The sequence below is a fragment of the Camelus ferus genome, chromosome 35 (genome assembly GCF_009834535.1).
Source record: "Camelus ferus isolate YT-003-E chromosome 35, BCGSAC_Cfer_1.0, whole genome shotgun sequence".
Lineage (NCBI taxonomy): Eukaryota > Metazoa > Chordata > Mammalia > Artiodactyla > Camelidae > Camelus > Camelus ferus.
In genome coordinates this window covers 21,319,060-21,345,123 of record NC_045730.1, presented here as the reverse complement: position 1 = coordinate 21,345,123, position 26,064 = coordinate 21,319,060, and the positions used below count along the sequence as shown (strand labels likewise).

The window sequence follows — 26,064 nt, the reverse complement described above, 5'->3', positions numbered from 1 at the left end:
TCCCCTGACGGGGAAATCTCAGAAAATACCCAGAGGGGAAGGGAAGGAACCGAAAGCAGAGAGCCCGTCCCCCAGGAACAACTGAAGAGATCAAGAAATGAAAAAATGCCCCAATCATGAAGAGACATCATTATCAACTCCCAGGGGAAGACGCCAAAGTCCTGTTGCTGATGTCACGCAAATCCGGACAAGTCCAGGCATCAGCAAGACACACCACCGGGGTCCGAGGACCAGCTGCGTGACCCGACACGTCTCTCCTCATGCTCTGTTTTGGTGCCTGGATGAGACCTGCGGCGAGACCCCAGGGGCTCCCTGAACAAGAACAAAATCAGTGCAATCATTCAGTTGATAGCAATTAGATCTTGGTTGATGGGGACAGGGTAACAGATTGCCAGTTTGGGCAAACGGTATAGTGGATCCCAGTGTGTTTTCCCAGCTGGCACTCAAGTTCTCCATCACCAGGAAAGCAAATGCTTCTTAACAGTAAACACAAGTTTCTGAAGAACGTGGATCCTTATGGGATTTTCAGGTGGGTCGAGAGATGTGTTTGGGGAAGGCAGGCATTTTGCATTCTATCCATCTAGCTAGAAAGAATGTAACCACATATTTCTCTAACCCAGATAACACAAGGAGAATATTGGTGACAGTCTGTGGACAGAGCAGCCCACGCCCCCTTCATTGCAAACAGTTCCTGTGAGCGCCCTGCTAAGAAAAGGACACCGGTGGCCTCATTTGTAGTATCTAAGGACAGCCAGGCATGCTGGACCCACCAGATGTGTTCCTGCTTTTCCCAGAGGACAGTCCCCTGCGACAGGACAGTCTCTGCTTTTAGACGGGGAACTCCCACAGCGAGATAAGACAGATCTGCCAGGGGATTCTGCTCTGACACTGAAGAGCCAAAGAAAATCACTACCCAAGCGAATCAATCAGGCAGTACCCCAGAGCCCCCGCCCCCTCTTCCTGGAATGGATTTTTCTGCTGTGGTCATGAAACAAGTCGGTTCCCAGTTAACACAAATTCCAGATTCATCTTCCTTGCAGGTTCTCACCAGTCTCCGCCTGATTGAGTCCCGACATTGGACTAAGCTTTCTACCAGAATGGGGTATCTTCCGGAATAAAACCTGACCACCTCTAACCAGCTTGGATCCTAATGCACGGTTATGAGACAGTAAAAGATGTTTCCTCCCTAAGCCCTCCTGCACTGCTGGTGGGAATGTAAATTGGTGCAGCCACTATGGAGAACAGTATGGAGAGTCCCTTAAAAACTAAAAATAGAGTTACCATATGATCCAGCAACCCCACTCCTGGGCAGGTATCCAGAGGGAACTCTAATCTGAGAAGACACCTGCACTGCAGTGTTCATAGCAGCACTATTTACAATAGCCAAGACATGGAAACAGCCTAAATGTACATCAACAGATGACTGGATAAAGAAGATGTGGTATATTTATACAATGGAATATGACTCAGGCCATAAAAAAGAATAAAATCTTGCCATTTGCAGCAACACGGATGGAGCTGGAGGCTGTCAAACTAAGTGAAATAAGCCAGAAAAAGAAAGAAAAATGCCAGATGATATCAGTTATATGTGGAATCTTAAAAAAAAAAATGACACAAATGAACTTATTTACAAGACAGAGACAGATTCACAGACATAGAAAACAATCTTATAATTATCAAAGGGGAAAAGTGGGGAGTGACAAATCAGGAATTCAGGATTAACATACACAACCTTCAATATATAAAAGAGGTAAACAACAAGGTCCTGCTGTAAAACACAGGGAACTACGTCCAATCCCTTGAAATGGCCTATAATGAGGAGAAGTACATATATATGCCTTTATGCATAGCTGATTCACCATGCTGCACACCGGAAATTAATACAGCATTGTAAACCGACTAAATTTCAATAAAAGAAAGAAGCTTCCTCCCTAAAAATCCAAACTTCTGCCCAATAACAAAATCAGAAGAATCAGACTGACTCTTTAAAGTGATCCCTGGCTTCGTGAGCGCCTCAGTATCACACCAACTGCAGAGCTGCTGGCAGGCGGGATTTCACAGAAATCAGTGGGTCCAGGTAGCTCCGGGGGTCCCTATGTCAAGCACTTCTAGGCTACAAATTACGGGCGACATTTCTAGACTCAGATTGACAGCTGGAGCCAGGGCAGCCTTCTCCTCACCTTTGGAACGTGATTAGGGAGCAAATTAGATTAGCCTACCCAACATTTCTCATCTCCACTAAAAAAAAAAAGCACATCCTAAGAATTCTGTTGCCACACTGACGCACGCTCAGGAGACCCGCACGTGCTTACTCTAACGAGCCCCAGACAGGCTCGTTAGTGACCTTTACATTTTGCACTTTTAGGAACCTCCGTATCCAGGCCCCCAGAGGGGATAAAAATACTGTTGTGATAAAATTCCATAGTCGTTTGTTGATAATGGAGTCAGTTCTAGATTCTCTCTCCGTAAAACCTCAGACACCAGTCTTGCACTAGAGGAGTTGAGAGTCCACTTCTGTTTTCAACTAGTCATTCTCCAACTGCTTCCTTGAAATAACAGCGATTCCAGAAGCTGGGCCAAAATATTGCACGTGTAGCATCCAGGAATGTCAGACAGAAATAATCATCACTAGGAAAAAGTTGGAGTTAATGATGGTCCCGTAGGTTTTCTGATACAGATTTTCCTAAACCCTCGGAGCGTGCTCCGCACGTGTGCGTGACAGTGTGTTGGCAGATGACCACGTGGATGAACAGACAGCAAACAGTTGGGGAAACTCGGTCCCCGCCAATCCTGCTGGTTCATCCGCTTGTTCCTTTCCCACGTCCACGTGTGCTCCTGGCGGTGGTTTTAAGTCACCAACATGTCACATGTTTCCATTCAGCTTTTCAAGTTTCACAAAGAGGTGGGGTGTCTCTACTCCCAGTTCAACTGACTGTTTCAAAATGGGTGTCTTACCTTCACAGGAGGGAACGAGCGCACTGCCGCCTACGACTCACCAGCGATGATCTCTTCTGACCGACCGCCTCTCTGCAAAGGCAGTGAGCGAAACAGGCCTGAAGGATGCGCCGTCCACCCCGCGCTCGCTCACCTAGAGCAGCGGCCGGACTTTCTCTGGGAAAGCCCAGCTGGGAGATTGTTCAGCTTTGTGAGCAGCACGTGTAACTGCCATCCTAGTACAAAAGCAGGCAGAGAAGAGACGTGAATAAATAAGCATTAGGTGTTCCAATAAAGGTTTCACAATTGATACTGAAATTTGAATTTTATATAACTTTCGTGCCATGAAATATGCTTCTTTTTCTCAACCACTTATAAATATCAAAAAAAAAAAAAAAAAAGAAATCACATTTGACCGCCAGGCCATAGTTGGACAACTTATCCTTGGGTCTAGCTGTTTTAAAATGCATCCTTCCTTATCGTTATGATTCCGTTTACGTTAACAACGTAACACATGTCAAAATGACAAATTACAGAAATGGAGACGCCATTCATGGTCGCTAGAAGTGAAGGCTGGAGGTGAGAAGTGGGTGTGACTATCAAAGGGCAGCATTCGGGATGCCTGTGGTGGTGGAAATGTTCCGTATCTATGTCAACATCTGGGCTGTGACACTGTAGTATAGCTTTGTAAGATGTCATCCCTGAGAGCAAAGGGGTCATGAGATCTCTCCGTATTGATATTTCTATCAAATGCAAATCTACTATCATCTCAAAATTAAAAGCTTGTTTTAAAAAAAATTTAAATAAAATAAAATGCATCCTTGATCATTGGAGGACGGAGTACCTGACTCCCTCAGCACACCTTTACCTAGATCACATCTACTGAATTGGCTTTGCCGAGTTTCCATCAAACTACACAAATGGATGTGTAGAAATAGTAGGTGAACGTCACAACTGGGTTTACTGAGAGATGCCACGCAGAGCGTCACACAGTGCCATTTGATAGGGGAGGCGATCTCTCTGGAGTCCTGACCAGAGGAATGGTTTACTCCTGGGCAAGTGTTTTATTACAGAGAACACTGATAGCGTTCCCTCTTTGCTTAAGTTGAAGGAAAGCTCACTGGCCAATTTGTTCAGAAAAGAGGGAAAAGGGGACACTCATCTACAAAACAGAAACAGACTTGTAGATATAGTAAACAATTTTGTGGTTCCCAGGGGAAAGGGGTGGGAAGGGATAAATCTGGAAGTTTGAGATATACAAAGGTTAACCACTACATATATAAATAGATTAAAAAAACAAATTTCTTCTTCCTGAGTTCAATCCCCAGAACCTCCACTAAAAAAAATGAAAACAAACAAACAAACAAAAACAGGATGTTGATAGGCAAAGGCTTGCTGGGAAGATTTTGTGAGTGTCTGTAAGCTTCCAGAACAATTCCCATGCACGCTTCCTCTTCCCTCCCCTCCGGTCGGGCACTTCCTAAAGCCTTTCTCAGTGTCTCCTCCTACCCTCCCTCCCCCTTTCCTAGGTCTTTCCTATTCTTCTGCCTCATTGATATCAAAACTCAACATTTTGGACTGAGATGGACGAAGAGAAAGTGCCTTTCTGTGGCTGAAGCTGTCAGGACCAGGTTGAAAAGACTAGGAGGAGGTTGGGAGGGAGAGAATCTTTGTTATGGTGGAAACCACACAGACTAAGGTTCCGCGTGCAGACGAGGCTTGACCGAGGGTGCTTTCCCCTCCTCACTGGGTTGGGCTGAATCTGGTGGCGCGCCAAGTTTCCAATGTCCGGCTTGAGTCCAGCTGTGGCCTTGCTGCTGCCAACAGCCCTGACTTGACCAGGAGGAGGTACGAGGTACGTGCTCTAAGTGCATCATCTTTTAGTTACACATCGAGTGTAAGAAGTACATTTCGATCAGTAGCCAGTCGGTTCAAAAAGTGTTAGTCACACACAGTGCCTTCTGCAAACAAAATGTAATGCTTGCTTGGCAGTATTGTCTGTAATATTTCAGTAAGTGTGTTTGGGCAGATGGTGGGTGAGAGGGGGAGTTTTGCCCCCACAGTGTTGAAATTTGGTTCTCGGGGGCAGAAGAATCTTAGCCATTACAATGGTTTATGGCCATAGGGAGGCCACAGTACGTAAACAGACACACAGTATATTTGATGTATTAAAATTTCATGGGGAAAGGGAGCAATTAAGAAAAAAAGTCTCAAAAACCTTGGCAAGGTGGTGCAGGAGGATGTTAATGAAAAAAAGGTTGAGACATACTGTTTCAGTGGACGAGGCTGATGCAAAGTTGTTGGCAGAAAAACTTAGGCTGCTCAGATGAAAGAGATTTTAAGGCCGAACCATTAAAACAATCCCAATGCCTGATGCCGATTCGGAGGGGGCCTCGGCGCGTCTGGAAGACGTTGTAATTGGCAAAAGTTTTAAGGCGACCTGTAGGATGGGGTTAAATTAAGCCAGGACTCAGTGAAGTGCCTCCACTGGGCTGTCAGTTCATGGCCTGATTCTAAACAGCCTTATCACTGGAAAGGGAGAAATCATTTTTTCAAAGAGAAAAATCTGCTCTGTATTCTTGAATTAAAACTTAAGCCCCATGAATTCTGAATGATTACAAAAGCTACAATATCATGATTGAGATGCCCTAATTCCTCTCATCACACATTCTGTCTGGCCTGTTCAGGCACAACGTCCCCGCCTTTCTCCTCGCCGCTATCTGTAAATAGGAAAGAATGGATGAGAGATTGTGATCAACTTCTGTTGCAAACGCTCATATTTTCACAAAATGTAGATGGCCTTCCGAGAGAAGAGATCGGTGAATATAAAGTTTATTAAGCCAGGGGACAAAAACAGACGTTGGAAAGAGATTAATATTCTGTTCAAATCACCCCTTGATTTTCTATTTTGAAGGGCACCATCCGATAGCTTGATTTTTATTACAGCGAAGAAAAATAAAACGGCTCCTTTCCATTAATCAAAAAGAACTGTAAAAATGGGTTTCACTAAAAGCTGACTCTGACAAGTCTAAATGGAAAGTTTGATTTTGTGAAGAGATAAAGAATCTCTTTAGAAATATTGCAATCAATTCTGAAAAACTGATTTTTTTTTCCTTCCATAGCTTTTCACCTCCTTGATCGCCCGTCCTGTGGCTTCTTTGAGTGATATCCTTCTGTCCCGCAGTAGAAGATGGACTGTTCAGCTCCACACACAACGGCAGACTCCACTTCCACATACGCCTGAGGCCCAGACTCCAGCAGGCCCCGCTCTACACATCTGGTTATGAGCCAGAGGCCCTGCCCGCGCCCAAGCTCCCCACTGCAGAGGAGGGATGGAGAGCTGCCCTGAATGACACCCCCCCCCCCAGCAGCACTCTGACAGGCCCGGCCCCGAGAAGCAGTGTGGAAAACCAGATGACAACAACCAAAGGGTCTTGGGGAAATGCTGACCAGCCCGGACCCAGGATCACACCCAAAGCCAACAGAGCGCGGCCCGGGTGCCGCCCGTGCTTCGTGGGAACCCTGGACTCCGCACGTGGTCGCAGTGCTAGCCGCCCCGCCCTTGGACTCTTTAGTCAGGAGAAATAGACAAAGGGGCAGGCTTGACTGGGACTCACGCTCCAGCAGGAGGAAGTGAGGACAAGGAACAGGTGTACTCATGAAGGGGCAAAAGCCACAAAGGGACCAGCAATGCCTCCCAGGCAGGGCCATTGCCTTCCCGCTTTTGCACTTCTGAAAAATGGCTTGCTTCTAGGAAAACGAAACTTACCCCTAAAATTCCATTGGTTCCCAAAACCTCACTCCTGACTGGTCCATTTCTAACACCTCATTTGCATACGGTGCAAACTTAATAGAAACCTAAAGCCCTATAAAAACCTGTGTAAACATACAGACAGGTTCCAGAGCTTGAAGGGTTAACTCCTCTGTGCCCACCGGTGCAATAAGCCTGCGTTCCCCGACCCTCCGAGTGTCGCCTGGCCTCTCAGTTTCTGCAGCGCTTGCTCACGTCCCACGTGTGCTGCTCCCTGAAGCAAGAAAGCGGCGGCGGGGGCGGGGGGCTGGGTCTGTGAGTGTGTGGCTTAGGTGGTGCGCCCGCCCCCTTGGCCGCGCTGTGTGCCGGGGTCGCGTGCGGGATCTTGCTTTTGCCCCTGCCCCACTCCTCCCCCACACTGAAGTGGCAGTCGGTTTGTGACTTCTTCTATCTTCTTGTTCCTAATTGCTCCAACTGCTCATGCAAGCAGTTATCTTCAGTCCCTTAGAGTTTCTTTGTATTTTGTTGCTGGAGGAGCCATTTGGGCAGGTGCGAGCCCTGCAGCCCCGGGTCCCAGGTCCCAGCCTGCCTCAAAAGCAGGTTTGCAACCACAGGGCACTCTTCGGCCCAGCCCGGGGAGCCCGCCCCTGAGGTGGGGTCCTGGGCACTAACCACATGCACTGCTGCCCTTGCTCCTATGTGCTCGCTCCCTACAGCTTGCTTGGACCGGCAGCTGGGAGGGAAACATCACTGCAGTTACAGCGTCCCAAGTATCGGGGCACAAGGTAAGCCCCCTGCAGATCACACACCTCGTGGGGCGCGTGGCAACAGAGAATCACAGCTTTCCAAGGTGACAGTTCTGCCGGTTAAGACGCAGATTGATTTCGCTGGGCAGGTATGTAAAAGTGCAGGAACGGTTCTTTCTCCTGAATGGGAAAGAAAGCAGGCTTTACAAACATTGTGCAGTTTTGCTAGAGCACTTTCAGAGTCATTAAAATTTTGAGAATAGCAGTATCAGAGCAACCAGACCTGCGGTAACCACAGCAATGACGAAAAAGTAAGAGACACGCAGCCATCAGCAGCAACATCCCGGCAGCTAGTCAGGGCTGACCTGCGCAGACCACAGGCGGAAGGAGTCTTTCTGGGTTTATGCTTTTATATCTTCTAAAGAGAAACCACAGATAGTTTTTTTTTTAAATCTGCATGTATGTGCAATACTTCATAGGGATGTTTGGATCAGAAAAGTCAAACATCCTAAACCTTTAAATGAAGGCTTGGCTGTTAAACAGAAAAAAAATAATTAAAGGGCAAAACAGGTTTCCAGAAAAAAGCTGACATCAAAAGCTGACATTTGAGTTCAAAAGGATCCTTTTGGACAAACTCACACACCGAGCCAGGAGATGAGGTGATTACTCACGCCCGCGAATGCACCTGGCCGACAGTTGCTAGTGTGAGCACGGAGAATCTGTGTTTCCTGTCAGCAACTTCATACAGTATCAGGGCTTAGAGGGGTCCCCAGTCCAAAATCGTTCTGCTTGCCACACGACAGGCCAATAAGCCGGGAGGTGAGGTGTTGGGGCAAGGACTTTATTTGGAAAGCCAACAGACCAAGAAGAAGGCAGACTAATGTCCCGGAGAACCATCTTCCCCAAGTTAAAATTCAGGCTCCTTTTATACTAAAAGGGGAGACGGTGTGGTGGTTGCTGCAAACTTCCTGTTGTCGGGATCCTTTGTTCTTGCAGCCGTCCACATGGGGCAGGTCATGATGTCCCTGTAAACCTCCAACAAGACAAATGCTATTTTCAATTCTGCAACTTTTTATCTCCAAATGAATGGATGTTACCCCCTTAAAGGTCAGAGCCTGGAGAATGGGCTCCCCTGTCTATTTCAGGCTCTAGGTGACATTCTTTTAAAAAAGGTACAGAACCAGCATGACTGAGGCCAGGAAACAGGGCACAGGATGAAAGCCAAAGGCACAGGTCTACTGTGGAGGTAGGTGTGTTCTCCTCTAGTACAAGAAGGAAATTATTGTGTAAATCAGATGACCTGTATGAGAGTGTCCTTCACACAGTAGGCAATTGATCTTCTTATTTGTTAATAATGTCTTGTTCTTATTTTCTGACAGGTCAACTTGCTCTTTTTAGAGAATGCCCCTCTACACAGACACAGGGCCTGTTCTGTAGGAAAAAGCCCAGTAAACTCTCCCCTCGCTCTTCCAGAAGACCTGTATTTATTCCAACACAGTGGCCCCGAAGTCCCCAGTCCGGGTTTGGGGTGAATTCTGATGAGAGACACCGGCACGTGTTGCTGCTCCAGGTAACCCACTGGAGATGGTATTTTGCAGAGTCTCCCTTTTCCTTTTCTTGTTTGGTTTTAATAACAACAGCTGGGCTCTGAATCAGCTCCTTTTGCTCCTTCTAAAGTGGCTGGAATCTGGGGGGCGGGCGGGGCGAAAGATGCTTCTCCATCCCATTGATCAAAGATTCTTTTCCCTGAGAACTGGTTCACTCCCTATCTGGGCATTAATCAAATCCTCCCCTTTTCCTCAAGCACCAGAAGTGTTTTCCTTTCCTCCCTCAAGCTCTAAGTCCAATTCCATATTAGGAAAGTTGATGGAGTGGCTCTGTTGTGAGGGAGACCCCGAGGGGCTTTCATCTCCAAGACCACAAATTCCATCTCCCGTTTATCTGGCCCCTTGGAGCCCCTGCTCTGTGGGGTCAGAGTCAACACCTGAGAACTGGCAGCAACCAGTCTTGCGTGTTTGTGAAGCGATGACCTACCAGGGACAGCCCCCTGTGGGACCTGACCCCTGAACACACATCCGGGATCCTTTTCCAAAGGACAACTCTTCACTTTCTTTGCTGTCCGCCACTCAGGCAGTTGTCTTCCGTGAATCATTTTGTCTTTTGCAATACATTTTTATTGGTCATCTATAATTCTTCTCGACTTGAAGCTCTAATTAGGAATCACTTCAGTCATAAAAAGTTTGTGTTTCATCAGAGTAGCATTAGGTAGCCAGCCCTGCACCCTGCGTAGCAAATGCCTTGTTCCCTGCCTGATGCTGGCTTCCTAATCATATTCTAATTGCCTGCATTTGGGCTCTTTCTGGCTTTGCCAGTCTTGTTCTGAGATTAGTCCTTCTAATGCACAGTGAATAAGTAAATAAATAGCTGGCATTTGCAAAACCAAAACACTGCACCGGCCCTTTAAGAAATGAAGAGAACTCAGCTTGGGAACCTGTTGCCTAGCAATGCAGTACTCACTTTCCCTCCATTTTCCAGACCCATCGCTAGCCTCCTGTCGGTTTGTCCACATTCCAATGCAAAACTTTCCCCTCCTTTTTAAAATTAGGAATGAATGTTTCAGAGAATTGACTTTAACCATACCACTTTCTTTCTGCATTTCCCAAGAATCCTCGTTCCCTTGTTCTCAGCAGGGCCCAGTTTGTTTTCCTCCCCTGATAAAAACTGTTCTTATCCTCAGATTAAGTACTGTGTCTAACAACAATCTGCCTATTTCTCATGAAAGGACACAAGACTCAAATAAAATTTTAATTGATTTTAATCCATAATCAAAACACCAGGCAATGAAAAGGTACTTTATACTTTGCAAAGTCCTTTTATGTCCACTAATCCATTTAATTCAAGTTTCTTTTTTTCCCATTTTATTGAAGTGTAGTCGGTTTACAATGTTGTGTTAATTTCTGGTGTACAACACAGTGATTCAGTTTTTCATATACATATAAAATATAAATGTATTCCTTTTCATAGTCTTTTGTGTTACAGGCCATTACAAGGTATTGAATATAGTTCCCTGTGCTGTACAGTAGGACCTTGTTCTTTATCTGTTTTATACATAGTTTATATCTGCAAATCCCAAACTCCCAATTTATCCCTTTCCACCCCCTTTCCCCACGGTAACCATTAGTTTGTCTTCGATGTCTGTGAGTCTGTTTCTGTTTTCTAAATAAGTTCATTTGTATCATTTTTTTTTTTTTAGATTCCACATGTAAATGATATCATATTGTATTTTTCTTTCTCTTTCTAACTTACTTCATTTAGTGTGACAATCTCCAGGTCCATCCATACTGCTGCAAATAGCATTATTTTATTCTTTTTTATGGCTGAGTAGTATTCCATTGTATAAATATACCACAACTTCTTTATCCAGTCATCTGTTGATGGACATTTAGGTTGTTTCCATGTCTTTGCTATTGTAAATAGTGCTACTATGCACATTGGGGTGAATTGTCTTTTTGAGTTAGAGTTCCCTCCAGATATATGCCCAGGCATGGGATTACTGGATCATATGGTAAGTCTATTTTTAGTTTTTTGAGGAATCTCTATACTATTTTCCATAATGGCTGCACCAAACCACATTCTCACCAGCAGTGTAGGAGGGCTCCCTTTTCTCCACACCCTCTCCAGTATTTATTGTTTGTGGACTTTTGAATGATGGCCATTCTGACTGCTGTGAGGTGATATTTCACTGTCGTTTTGGTTTGCATTTCTCTGATAATTCACGACATTGAGCATTTTTTCCTGTGCCTGTTGGCCATTTGTATGTCTTCGCTGGAGATAATTCAACTTTCAGATGCTTACCGAACTTCTCTGGCTTATGACACCACGCTCAGAAGATTTCTGAGCTCTGGTCAAGAGGTCTGGGGTGCTTCTGCCACCTGGCCTTCAGTTAGGAGGCAGGATTCAGTGACTGGGCTTTCATATGGTAATCTTGGCATTTCAATCCTCAGCCTGGTCAGAAACCTAGAGGAAAATCAAAATAAAAATCTTTCATCGGCTCCTTTTTCTCTCCCTCCCACACTGAGCTCCATTTGAGAGGGGACAAGCCGTGGTCCTGGGTGATGGACCAGGGAGGAGCCCCGCTTCCCTCCCCACCCCAGCCCCTAGCCCCCTGGGTCTTCGACTGAAGCCACGTACGTCTCAGAGCCGCGGGCGCAGCAGCCAGGCTGACGAGTCACCTGTGCACACACTTATCTTGATGCCTTTTTCTGGCTATTCAGGGCCTTTGAAGTTTTCTCCAGACAGACAGTAGAGAGGCTCTGACAAAGAATCTCCTTATATTTCGGGGCTGGATCGCTGTCAGCGCCACGATGCGCCTCATCAGCTGGGTTTAGTGGCTCATGAGCCTTCGTTTCGACGCTGCCTCTTCTGCGCATCTCACTTCACACCAGCTCCTATTTGACTCCCGAATCGTGGGCTAGTGTTCGGGGTCGCCAGCTGCCAGAGGAGGGTGATGTCTATTCTAGTCCTTGTTAATTCAGTCAAGGGGGCAGTTTCCTGGGAGGTCAGCAAAATAAGCAGCCAAGTTTATTAAAACCACCCATGTCTCATCTCTTCAGCAAAAATGCTCTAAAGGGCTTTGGTCTGTGCTTTCAGAGGTTGGAAACAGAGCTTCAGCACAACACAGTCTCAAAGCCGCCCCGAGAGTCAATGTAAAGATGTGAATAAATTAAGTTAGATGAGGGAATTTTTCACTTCGGAGGGCTGTGTTTAGACATCAACACAATGTAAGAGAAACAAATGTGTCCTAAAATATCTAAATCCTTTGGCAGCTGTATTATTTGGTTATATGTTTTAGGATATGTGACTATGTATATTTTAAAGCTCTGAATATGTAACGTGTAAAAAAAAAAAGAGAGAGAGAGAAGAAATATACTTAAATATTCATCCTGACATCCCACAATGCTTTCACTGACCAAGTAAACCTTAGCAGAAGTTATGCTTCCCTCGTTCTTTTTTTTTTTTTCTTCACTCCTTCGCATCAGAAAAAGGACTTCACGAGAGCCCTTCTCATCCTCAGCCCGCACTTCCCCGCAGCAGGGGGCTGGCCTAGTCATCGCCTCGGACTGGTCCAGGCAGCGGAGGGGAAGTGTGCCTGCGTACACAGGGGACCCGCCCAAGCACCGAGGGCACAGCATCTGCCAGGCTGTAGCTGGTGGGGTTCCAGCCCAAATGGAATACCAACCCCTATTTCAAAACTGATTAGGAATTTCCAGGTGGCAACAGTGGAGCATTAACCAAGCCCAGGGCCTCCCTCAGCTCCACACACCTGACGCCCACCTTGCTCCCAGCAAAGGGACACACACACACACACGGGCTGGAACACGGAGCCCAGGAGAGGGTCTCAGCGGGAACAGGCGAGAGAATTGCGGGGCTGCTGCCCTCCCTCCGTCTCACGTCCTGCTCTGTTAGTAGGAAAGGCAGTCTGGGTGTAGAGGGAGAGAAAGAACCGGAGAAGAGCACCAGCCAGCGTCACACATGTCGCGGGAAAGTCGTGCTGAACGCCTCCCATTGTATTCAACTCCTGAAATGACATTCTGAGGAAGGGACAGCAACTTAACAGATGAAAGAAGGTCAAAGAACTGAGTACCGTTCCCAACTTTTACGACTTACACGTGATGGAGGTTGAATTTACTCCACAGGTGAAAACAGATTTACCCTATGATCCTGCAATCCCACTCCTGGGTATACATCTGGAAGAGACTCTAATTTGAAAAGATACATGCACCCCAATGTTCACAGCAGCACTATTTACAACAGCCAAGACATGGAGACAGCCTAAATGTCCATCGACAGATGATTGGACGAAAGTTGGAATATGCATATATTCCATTGTGTGTGTGTGTGTGTGTGTGTATAACTCAGCCATAAAAAGGAATGAAATAATGCCATTTGCAGTAACATGAATGGACCTGGAGGTTGTCATTCTACGTGAAGTAAGCCAGAAAGAGAAAGAAAAATACCATATGATATCTCTTATATATGACATCTAAAAAAAAAAAAAACACATAAATGAACACATATACAAAATGGAAACAGACATAGAAAAAAATGTATGTGATTAGTGGGGGTAGGAGGTGGGAAGGGAAACATTGGGAGTTCAAGATTTGCAGATACTAACTACTGTATGTAAAATAGATGAACAATAAGGTACTATGTGAAGCTCAGGGAACTGTATTCAATACCTTGTAATAACCTATAATGAAAATAATGTGAAAGCAAATATATATACACACGTATATGACTGAACCACTATGCTGCACACCCGAAATTAACACAACACGGTAAATCGACAATACTTAATTAAAGAAAAGTGATGGAGATTGGATTTGAATCCCAACCTGGCTTCCCCCAAAGCCTGTCCCCACTGTTGTCTTCTGTAGGTGCAGAAAAGCCTCCTCTTAGCGTCCGTTCTGAGCACTAGAGACAAACCTACACAGCTGAGTGAGAGAGGAGGACTGACGAGTGGTAAGTGTGTGGACTGAACCAGCACACTGCGTGCTCCCCTCGGGCCTGGGGGCTCACTTCTCTCCAGGGGCCCTGTGTCCTTGCTGCCTTCTAGTCCCCATCGCTTCACCCCAGTGCTCCCCGCACACCTTCCTCACAACACCCCATATCGTAGCTCTTTCCCAAACTTTCTTTCCATCAAAATGTCCCCATCCTTCACCCACCCCTCGTGGGGAGTGTTGCCTGCCAGGATAACTAATCAGGTCAACACACTCATGAGCCGGGACCTTAACTCGACCTCCCTAAAATGTAAATAACGTGTGAATGTCAAAGCTTTTTTATAGCAAGGTCATTTTGGTGAACTTTTTTCCTGAGGGATGCTTTTCTGAACCCCACAAATTGTTCCTCCTAGTCAGATTAGGCCTCTGGTTCAACAGTGTCTTTATCCATAAAAAACAAAATAAATGATTTAGTTGCGATTATCGGGCTTATAGGCTAGGTTACAGGTTGTGGAAACCAGCCTTAGGTACTAGAGGACTCTCCTGGGGAAGAGCAATAAAACACTTTACGTCTGATCTGTAATATCCTGCACCATGTTCCTGCTAGTCCTGCGGTGAACAAAACTGCCACTTCTGCCAAGTTTCATGGTCAGTGACTCTATGATATGGAAAAAGGTCCAGTATGGATTAAAATGAAATCCTCACAGGCCCCACACTGACAACCTAGGACAGACTTGAACCATCTCTCCTAAAAGTACATTCATTACTCAAACCACTTCACCATGGAGTCCACAATGTAAAGCAGTATAAAAGAATCTGGGGGTGCATTTATATAAAGACATACACAGGACATGCAAATCCTCAGTATTGTTCTTCCTGGATACCATGTACTATCTCAGGGTTCCCTGATTTCAATATTCAAGTGTTCATTGTTGACAAGATGGAATTTATGTTGTTGGTTCCACTACAAGACACTATTACTGTATGATACACTGTTGGACCTGCTCGATGCACACATTTCAATTTGAAAGGAAAAAAACATTTATATTTGGATTTGGAATATGATGCTACCCTGAAATTTTAGCTTCATTGTGTCTAATATTCTAGGAAATGACTTCTAACAAAATAACCAAATCACACCTCATGAGGATCTGATCCAAAACAATCTGGGGAGTGTTTCCTGGTCTTGTTCTTTTTTTTTTTTTAATGTATTTTTACTGAAGTATGGTCAGTTTACAATGTTGTGTCAGCTTCTGTTGTACAGCATAATTCTTCAGTCATACGTGAACATACATATATTCCTTTTCATATTCTTTTTCACCATAAATTACTATAAGATATTGAATACAGTTCCCTGTGCTATATAGTATGAACTTGTTATTTATCTGTTTTATATATAGTAGTTATTATCTGCAAATCTTGAATTCCCAATTTATCCCTTCCCACCCAATTCCGCCTCTGGTAACCATAAATTTGTTTTCTGTCTGTGAATCTGTTTCTGTTTTCTAAATAAGTTCATTTATCACTTTTTTTTTAGATTCCACATATAAGTGATATCATATGGTATTTTTCATTCTCTTTGTAGCTTACTTCACTTAGAATGACATTCTCCAGGTCTATCCATGTTGCTGCAAAAGACATTATTTTATTCTTTTTTATGGCTGAGTAGTATTCCATTGTATAAATATACTACAACTTTTTTACCCAGTCAACTGTCGGTGGACATTTAGGTTGCTTCCATGTCTTGGCTATTGTAAATAGTGCTGCTGTGAACATTGGGGTGCATGTATCTTTTTGAATTAAGGTTCCCTCCGGATATATGCCCAGGGATGGGATTGCTGGATTATATGGTAAGTTTATTTTTAGTTTTTTGGGGAATCTCCATACTGGTTTCCATAATGTCTGCACCAAACTACGTAGCCACCAGGAGTGTAGGAGGGTTCCCTTTTCTCCACACCCTCTCCAGTATTTACTGTTTGTGGACTTTTGAATGATGGCCATTCTGACTGGTGTGAGGTGATACTTCACTATAGTTTTGATTTGCATTTCTCTGATAATTAGTGATAGTGAGCATTTTTTCATGTGCATATTGGGCATTTGTATGTCTTTATTGGAAAATTGCTTGTATAGGTCTTCTGCCCATTTTTGGATTGAGTTGTTTGTTTTTATGTTAGTAAATTGTATGAGCTGTTTATATATTCTGGAAATTAATCTCTTGTCAGTCTCATCTTTTGCAAATATTTTCTCCCATTCCATAAGTTGTCATTTTGTTTTGTTTATGGCTTCCTTTGCTGTGTAAAAGCTTATTAGTTTAATTACATTCTATTTGTTTACTTTTGCTTTCATTTCTACTGCCTGGATAGACTGCCCTTGGAGAACATTGCTAAGATTTATATCAGAGAATGATTTGCCTATGTTTTCTTCTAGGAGATGTATCATGTCTTGTCTTATGTTTAAGTCTTTAAGCCATTTTGAGTTTATTTTTGTGTATGGTGTGAGGGAGTGTTCTAACGTCACTGATTTACGTGCTGCTGTCTAGTCTTCCCAGCACCACTTGCTGAAGAGACTGCCTTCCTGGTCTTGTTCTGGATGCTTAACCTCTGCAGTACTGGCCGTGATTTGCCCTCTGTTGAAGTACCTCTGTTCCTGACTTCCATGACGCTGTATTATATATAATTAATTTTCCTCCCTTGGTGTCTTTCTCCTTTGTGATTCTTCTTCTGCTGCCTCATCCTCCAAAAGCCAGCCGTGGTTCTCTCCTCATCTCTTCTCTCTCTTACCTGCAACTGATTCTCCAAGCTACTTGTCACAAAGTCACCTCATCTCCTTGGCTCCAGACCTTTAGCTCCAACTCTGGTCTCTCTACTGATTTAAAACCCTTCACTTCCAATAACCTGAGCAGCCTCTCTTTCCCATGAACTCAGGAAATCTGAAATGAAACTCCAAAGGTAGGCTAAGCTGTTTGAGGGGATAGGTTGTGCCTCTTATGGGAGACGTCTATCCTTAGGTTGAACGTTCCCTTTGCAAACTGATGTAGAGAAGATCTGAATGCTGGGCTCAGTGAATCAACAACGAGATTCTATAGTTTGTTCCTCCCCCTCCCCCCACCACCCGTTCCTCCTTTGGAAATTTTCCTTGTGTCCCAGACTCAAAATCACAGGGTCAGCATTATCTTGCTTTTCTTTTCCTTCCATATACAATTGTCACTAAATGCTAGTGGTTCTCCTACTCAGCTCTGTTAGAGCTCCCCTGCTCTCCCCCAGGTCCAAAGGGCAGCAAAATTAAGCTGACAAAACTTTTGTCTTTGGGCTGAATCTGGGATGATTTGAGAGCCAGAATCACAATAGCGATTTTCTCAACAGCAAGTGAAGATTCAGAGGAGAGAGTCTGACAGATAAGCGAGGAGGAGAAAGAATGAGGAATGACAGCAGGAAGGAAGGTGAGCTCACAGCCTCTCCTTGGTCCTCTGTCTTCAGAGAGGATGGAGGACTCACCACTGCCTGTGAGTCTGTGGAGTCTTCCAGCCCTGCAGAGAGTCTGCTTGGATAAATTTACTCCCACTCCCCACCTTCAAAATCCTCAGTCTCCATCTTTCCTCACCACCCCAGGCTTTCCGCACACTTAACCAGAGCCAACTTCCCTTCCCTCGAGAATGAAGAAGAACGTCTTTCCTTGTACTTGGAAGCCTCAGAGTCTCCATCAGGTTCATTTTCACACAATCTCTGTCCAGACTCTTAATCTCATTCTTAGGACCTGCAACTGGCTTCCAGTCTCTAAAAACCTTTATCCACTGTGTACACTGATACCGGGTTAATCTTCAGAGGATTTTTATTTGTTTGTGTTCATTTCCTACTCAGAAAGGCTGTGACTTCCCTTCACTCATTAAACAGAGTCTGAAATCTTCAGCCTCACAGGTAAAGCCTCCGAAGTGTCTGTAAGTTCTCTTCTCCAGCAAACCTTCCACCTACTCACATTTCCCTCGTGGTCCCTGACCACCAAGATATTTCATTCAGTCCAACTCCACACCGTCCGCCTCTCTGGGTTGAAGACCTTCTGCTGTTTCCAGTTATCAAGATTCTGTGCTTCTCAAAGACCCAACCAAATACATCTTTACTGCCTAAGCTCCTCCCAGTTCCAATCAGAAGTACGCAGTCTCTTCCTGTCTGTGTATTTTCTGAGGCTGTGTATCAAGTGGATATGGTGTCTTGTGCCCAAAGGATTATAATCACCATATTTGCACTGTCATTTTGCTCAGAGCTCAGCTCTTCCACAGGCTCACTTCCTGGAGGTCTGACTAACACTTCTTTGTGAACATCATTATAATAAATATAGTGTCTCATACAGAGGAGGCACTTGAAAAGTTTTCATCGGCTAACTAAATTAATGAATGAATAAATCTTCCCTAGCAACAGCCTTGCTAATAATAAACTTATCCTTTCTTAAACAGCTATAAATTTTGCTCTCAATAGTCCTTGAGGGAGGCAAGTAATTTGGTTTCAAAAGATTTCTGTACATAACAAAATAAAGATGAGATGTGGCCCACGCTTTAATTAATATTAGTTACTATCAATGGTGAGTGCACAGTGTTTTTTGGCTTGTGGTTTTTTTTGCGGGGGGTGGGGTGAGATCAGTACTTAGGTAGCATGGGGGAAAGCAAGGTTTTCCTCAGATAAATGAATCTACAAGTAGCTACAGGGTAGTTTCACGTGCAAACTCCTGGCCCGTCGTTGCTAGATGCAACTGGCAAACTTCCCTGGAACAAAATTATTCTATGACCACTAGGTTTAAAATGTCAACTTAAGTCCAGATAAAACAATACATACAAAAACGCATAAAATATAGAGACAAGACCTCCACAATCATTTCTAATAAATGCTCATGTAATATTTACACCATTCTCTAAAGATTTACTGTTTTCACTGTAACATACCGATAAGGGAGGTCTTGCGAGCTGAGAAATGACTAGTTTCCTGTCTCCAAAGCAGGAAGAGCAGCCATTGTGCTGACACCCATCTGAAAGATTTTATGAGATGCTGCTTGTGCTCTGTGAGTAAAGAGCCATCTGTCTGGCATCAGAGCAGCTCTGTTCAAATTGCCAGTACGTCTCCACACATCTAAGACCCAGATGTCCAGGAGACCAGCGCAGTCACCTGACGTTCAGCACAGCAGCGCGGGCAGCGCCATCCCAGCTCTTCGGCAGATCCGCACGCTGCTGGTGTCCGTGGCCCCGCGCTAGCTCTCGGTCCAGTTGTCAGTTGTCAGACACTGTGTGGAGTTTTAGGAAGAAAAAGATGGACAAGGCATGACCCTCCAGCAGCTCTCCTCTGAGGCCGAGAGACTGACATGAAAAGTAGCGTTTAGCACGAGGTGGGAGCCTAACAGAGGCCTGTTCCATGTGATGGAAAGACACGAAGGAGGTTCCCCAACTCTGCCAGGGGAGCAGACAGAGAGAGAGAGATTCTTACAATAGCTGTTACAACAGAAACACTATGTAAATGGATGCCGGTGTGTGGCAAACGCAAGTTTTGCTTTTGGGAACTTTTTGGATTTTCCTTCTGAGTGTTTTCAGTCCACCATCTGTTGAATCCATGGATGCGGATCCTGCAGGTACAGAGGGCCGACTGTATACCAAAATAACAAGACTGCTCTTCTCTGGGCAGTAACATTAAAAGTAATTTTCTATTATATTTACGTGTTTTCCCATTGCCTGAAATTGGCATATAAAACTCTTTTAAACAATAAACATTGTAAAGTAGTTGACTACATCCACAGACAATTTCAACATCTTTCTCCACCAGCCCACAAGCATATCAAAAGAAACCGTAATTTAGAGAAGAAAAGTAAGTGGCAATTAAAACAAGCCCTACAGAGCCACGCTTTCTTCGCTTGGAACCGCAGCGGCTCTGAATGGAACACCGCCTCTCCCTTCTCTGTGGGCTTCAGTCAGATCACACCTCCTGAATTATTTTGAGGTGACACGATTTGCACAGTGTTTATCAAACGTTTACTTTCTAAACAGTCCTCGTGATCTCCTTTGCTTTTCTGCGATGCCACCCCCTCTGAACAGAGAGTCTGAAAGCACACCACAGCCCTCCTCATTCAAATGCCGGTGCAGGATTCATTGAGAGGTTTGGATCGTGACAGCAGGCAGGGAAGCCGGCATCCCAGACGTGGTGACGACGTCAGGAGTTACTGAGCTGAGCGAGGCCATCTCTGTGCATTTTGCCAATCGCCCATCTTACGTCATTTTGGAAAGCTTGAGGTGGCATTCACCTGTCTGTTTACGTTGTTTCATTATTTATTTTACCAAATACAAGTCAGTTGAGTTGCAATCATGTTGTCGGCCATTATGAGAGAATCAAAAAGTAAATCCAAAAAGAGCAAAGGCACACGCGGTGTGCGCGGTTCCTTACACCTTACGTGCACCAACCACTCACACCCACCTCCCTTAGTCCCTGGACCTTCAGGTGCTCCACTGCAACACCCACGTTGCCTGGTTCCCGAGGACAGACTAGAGGGGAGCATGCGTTGTGTTACAGACTATGACCTGCCTACGAAGGAGATTTCCGTGTCGCGCGTAAATTGTACATTTTACCATCCTGTGCTTCCACTGTCATCGCCATGCTTCCTGCGATGGCAGAATCACAGACTGTTCCGTCGTTAACAAGAGTAAACAATTCTTTGAACGAGGCGAGGACCGGGAAGAACTTTTGTGGTCATTTTCTCTGATGACAGCAAACTGTTCCACGGTTGCAGCATGTGTTCCTCTGTAAACAGTCGTGTGCAACGTAGGTCCACGCGGTAGAGCCGCCTCCTTGCCCTTTTACTGTTGACCTGTTCACGATGTCTGGCTCCCCTGTAGAACGCTGGTGTAACAGCACATAAACCAAAGAGGCTGTTAACATTGTTACAAAGATGTGACTCCATCTCAATTTTCTCCTTTATTCCTAAATCATTGGAAAGTGGATGGGGAATGATGGCCATAGAACTAACTGGTAACATAGTTGTTTGCGTTAAGATTTACTTTATCTGGACATGTCAATTACAAAAAGAAATAAGATAAAATCATAGAAAACACTTTGGAAACAAAAATAGTAATTTTGTATGGAAAAACCATTGGACTGGGAACCAGAAGAAGAGTGTCAGAGCCCAATCTGTCACTTACTCATGAAACTCTGTGGGCACAGGAACCATGTTCATTTGACAAGAGCCTGGGATTGATAAAGAGACAGACCTTGGTTTGAACGGAAGCTCTGCCATGTACATCTGCGTGACTTTCAGCAAATTATTCCCTGAGCCTCAGTTTTCTTCATCTATAAAAGCGAAACAATAACAGTACCCGACTTATGAGGTTGTTGTAAATACTACACGCAATAATCTGTGTGAAGTGTTTAGCACAGTATCTGGTAGCTAATAACATCCAAAGAATAGCAGGTGTCATTGTGACCAGGAAGACATTATTTCTGGGCAGCAAATTCTTCAGCCCCATCACACAGAGTATGAGACCGTATCCAAGGGTTCCTCCAGGTATAACAGTCTCTGAAGCAGAGAAGGACTACACTTTACAAGAGAATTCCTCACAAGGTAATTCAAATGACAATAACATCAATTATAATAACAATAACAATAATAACGTTGACAGAAACATTAGCCTCTATTTTAGAAGTCTTACATGATGTAGAGATATGACGCTAAGGAGAGTGTGTGGGAACTAAGATCATGCTTGTCTGTGTTTGTTTGTCTCCTCAGCAGATGTAAAGGTTATGGAGGCAGGAATGATGTCTTATTTACCTTTGGAATCCCAATGTTCAGCTCATGGAGTGATTTAAAGCAAATGTGTAAATGAATGAATGACTTACTGATGGGAACACTCAGCCTAAAATCTCTGCCTTTGTGGAGAATATAGTCAAGTGTTACATATTTTTAAAAAAGGATACTTGGTATTGCTAATTATTAGAGAAGTGCAAATCAAAACTACAGTGAGGTATCACCTCACACTGGTCAGAACGGCCACCTTCAAAAAGTCTACAAATGATAAATGCTGGAGAGGGTGTGGAAAGAAGGGAACCCTCCTACACTGTTGGTAGGAATGTTGTTTGGTGCAGCCACTATGGAAAACAGTGTGGGGGTTTCTTAAAAGACTAAAAATAGATTTACCATATGACCCAGCAACCCTACTCCTGAGCACATATCTAGAAAAGACAAAAGCTCCAATTCAAAAAGATACATGCTCCCCAATGTTCACAGCAGCACTGTTTACAATAGCCAAGACATGGAAACAACCTAAATGTCCATCAACAGATGACTGGGTAAAGAAGCTGTGGTATATTTATATAATAGAATATTACTCAGCCATAAAAAATAATAAAACAATGCCATTTGCAGCAACATGGATGGACTTGGAAATCATACTAAGTGAAATAAGCCAGACAAAGACAAATATTATATGATATCACTGACATGTGGATTTTTTTAAATGATACAAATGAACTTATTTACAAAACAGAAATAGACTCACAGGCATAGAAAATAAACTTCCGGTTACCAAAGGGGAAAGATGAGGGGGAGGGATAAATCAGGATTTTAGGATTAACAGATACATGCTATTCTATATAAGATAAACAACAACGTCCAACAGTACCACACAGGGAACTATATTCAGTAGCTTGTAATAACCTATAATGGAAAAGAACCTGAAAAAGACTATATATACCTGTGCATATCAGAATCACTCTGCTGTACACATGAAACTAACACGACACTGTAAATCAACTATACTTCAATTTAAAAAAAGAAAGGGATGGGAGGGCTAAAAGAAACCTCGTGTTGACGTTTGTAACTTCAGTTAGAATGGTAGCAGCCTCGCTGAGACTGTGACGTATGAGTAAAGAGGAAAGCGTGAGGGAGTGAGCCAGCCCCTTTGCTCTCTGGTGGGAAAGCAGGGGCAGAGGCCCGGATCGGGGGCTGATTCCCCTGTCGGTGGCGCAGGAAGAGGCAGGTGTGGCCAGGCTGGAGGGAGAGCCGCGGTCACAGAGCTAATCCAGGGGAGGAGCGGGTCGTGCGGGGTCTCACGGGGCCCGTCGGAGGCTTCGGCTTTTACTCTGAGTGGAGTTCGAGCAGAGGTGACTTGGAGAGATCCGTGGGGTTACTGTGGCGGCTGAGTTGGGTGCAGCTGGGGTGGGGAAGTAGGGCGGAATCAAGGGCAGCAGGTCGGAGGCTGTTGCTTCTTAGATGGAAAGGAGGTGGCAGTGGGTCGGACCGTCGCAGTAGAGCCAGTAAAAACCAGTCACCGCCAGGACAAGTGGTGACAGCAGCGCTGCCGGGTTTGGATGTACAGGACTAACAAGTAAGGCTTGGAGTCAGAGAGAAGGAGGAGAATCAAAGACGTGCGACCGGAAGGAAGCGGGGTCTGTGGGCTGGGGTGTTGACACTGGGTGGGGGTGGGGAGCAGGTTTGAAGGGAGACATTACAATCTCGGCTTTTCACTTGTTTGGTCTGAGTACACAGCAGACATCTAAGCAGGGGGCTAAACAGAAAGTTATATATGGAGTCTGGAGTCCAAGGTACAGGCCGCAGCCAAGACATCAGCTGGGAATGCCCAGCGAACAGATGACGTCTAAAGCTACAGAGCTGAGTGAGACTACAAAGGAGCTGTGCAGACATAGGAAGGAGGACGGTCCAAGGCTGGAGCACGCTTGAATGTTTAGAGGTGGTATAGAACGAGAAACCAGCAGAAGTCCGAGAAGGACTGGCTATGAAGGAAGGAAGGAAACCAGGAAAGTGTGGAGCATGGAATTCAAGTCACAAAAGACACCAAGGGAGAGAGCATAGACAGCCGTGTCAGATGCTGCTTGTAGGTCAGGTGCAACGACGACCAAGAACTGACCACTGGGATGAGCAGCATGGAGGTCATGGATGACCTTGCGGATGAAGATCTGAGGACGTGGTGGGGCAAAAGCCTGATGGAGAGGACGCAGGAGAGGACAAATGGAGGGAAGTTAGAGGGACTGCTTGGGAAACTCTCAGTTTTGTTAAAAAGAAAAGAGAGAAACGGAGACGCGTAGCTGTAGGGAAAGTGTTCTCTAGAGAAGGGTTTTTTGTTCTGTTTTTTCTAAGATGAGAGAACTCACATACTGTGTGCTGATGGGAATAATCCACTGGAAAGGGAAAAATTATGAACATCGTTTAACAGTTTCCTCCTCTGAGAGAGGGTAAGATGTCGTGAACAACAGGAGCAGTTGGCTTTAGCAAAAGCTCAGGGACAGTTCCTCCATCATCTTCAGCAGAGAAGATGAAGTGGAGATGGGCGAGTCCAATGATCCTTTTCTAATGATGAAAATAGACTGGCTTCTTTCTTAAATTCACATATGACTCCCAGAACAGCCCTGGAGTTATTATTCCAAAGTGCAGATGTTACGGAAATATTTTAATTTAGCAAGTAACGGTTTCCCCTGACTTTTCAGGAATGCCTCTCTTGCCTGAAGTAAATTACTCCTAGACAGTACAGTTCACTTCTGCAACCAGACGTGGAACAGTGATTTTTGAGAAAAGATGTTTAAATTTAGATTTGCTGCATTGCTTATTATCTCTGTATAACAGCTATCAGTAATAATATTTCACATGAATTATCTTTCTATATTATGAAGCCATAGTCTTTAAAATCCCTTTTGATGACTCTCCATGAGATGCTAATAGTCCCTGTCATATATGTCACCTATTTAACACGTTATCAATGGAACCTTGTATTGTTTATTTCACGTACATGACACACCCGTGAGTGTGTGCACACAGGTCAATAAACGTAATATCACAACTGATTGGAGAATCTGGACCACATTTGCTTGTATCTCTGCATCACTGATGATGACTAAAGCAGTGACCTAAACACAAGCAAAACCAGGGAACTTCTGGAGAAACATCCATTGTTGTATAGTCATAAAACAAGAAGCAGAGAATAAATACAGCCGTGAGTCTAAGGAGAAACAAGTCTCCTGGGCTGCTAGAAACAATACACAAGCCTACATGCGTTCTTCAGAGAAGGAAACTTCCCAAGACTAATATCAGGGCATTAAATTTTTTTTAAAAAAAAGTATCTTCCTTTTACAAATTGGGCAAAAAACCCAATTTCCTGAGAAAGAGGGTATCTGAAAGTAAAATTGCTAGAACTATAGATCTTGCGTATAAACCCCACATAGAGAAGGTGAAATGCAGCCCCCATTGGGAGCTGGCACCCCGAAGGTCTCCAGCAGTGTCCATGCCAGGTGAGACTTGTGCGCCTCTTCCCGTCTGACCCTGACCCTCTTCTATAGGTAGGTCTTACCTACCGGCTATAGGTTTCCCAAGGGAACATCTCACACCATCCTATACCGTGGTGTCAGGCACATAAAAGCATTTGACATTTACTTGTTAAATTTAATTTTCACAGAGAAATCTCCCAGTGATGACAAATATTTCTGCAAATCGCAGTTTCTAATTACTGGTGAGTGCATGTTAAAGCAAAATTCTGGCACATGTTCTTTGTATTAAGAAACTATGAAGTGCAAATTACTACGTTAATCAATAGCTTCTTAAAATGCGCTGGAAGTGATACATTTTGTTAACATTTATTAATTAGGCTTTGTTGGCAAATGTTACAGTTCATTATAGAACAATTAAGAAATACAGAAAAACACAAGAAGAAAAACACGTAGAAGAAATTTTATACTATCATTCCAAGACCACGTCCCAAATAAATTCCCTGACATAAATATTTTTCTATCTAGTTGGCATTTTTTAGCACCTGTTTTATAGCATGTTTTTTGACATAATAAATAATATAACATAAATGGTCTTCCATGTCATTAATAGTTTTCTAAAACATCATTTTTAATGTCTGCAATGGTATACAGATATGTCATAATTTAGTTCATAAATTCTCTATCATTGGACATTCATGTTATTTCTAATTATTCATTATTGTAAATGATGCTGAAATAAACGTTCCTGTGAATAGATTTCCCAAATCTGAGGCTATTTCCTTAGGTTAAGTTCATCAGAGTGGAATGATTTGGTCCAAGGTTGTAGGTATTATTAAGATTTTGAACATATACTGCTTAATGTTTCTACAGAGAGACTGAGTAATTTACACTCACCA

General features: G+C 44.2%; 1 long non-coding RNA gene across 3 annotated transcripts; it reads left to right on the top strand.

Annotated features, from left to right (window-relative positions):
* The first annotated feature begins 4,377 nt into the window (after nt 1-4,377).
* On the top strand, nt 4,378-25,737 carry LOC116661585. 3 transcript variants are annotated; one of them, XR_004317530.1, is made up of 6 exons: nt 4,378-4,789; nt 6,057-7,580; nt 8,811-9,001; nt 13,869-13,953; nt 17,294-17,370; nt 17,540-18,467. It is a non-coding gene; the product is annotated as an uncharacterized LOC116661585 (long non-coding RNA). The 3 variants fall into 3 exon arrangements; XR_004317531.1 differs by lacking the exons at nt 17,294-17,370; nt 17,540-18,467 and adding an exon at nt 25,357-25,737; XR_004317529.1 differs by having other exon boundaries at nt 17,294-18,467.
* Nucleotides 25,738-26,064: the final 327 nt, after the last annotated feature.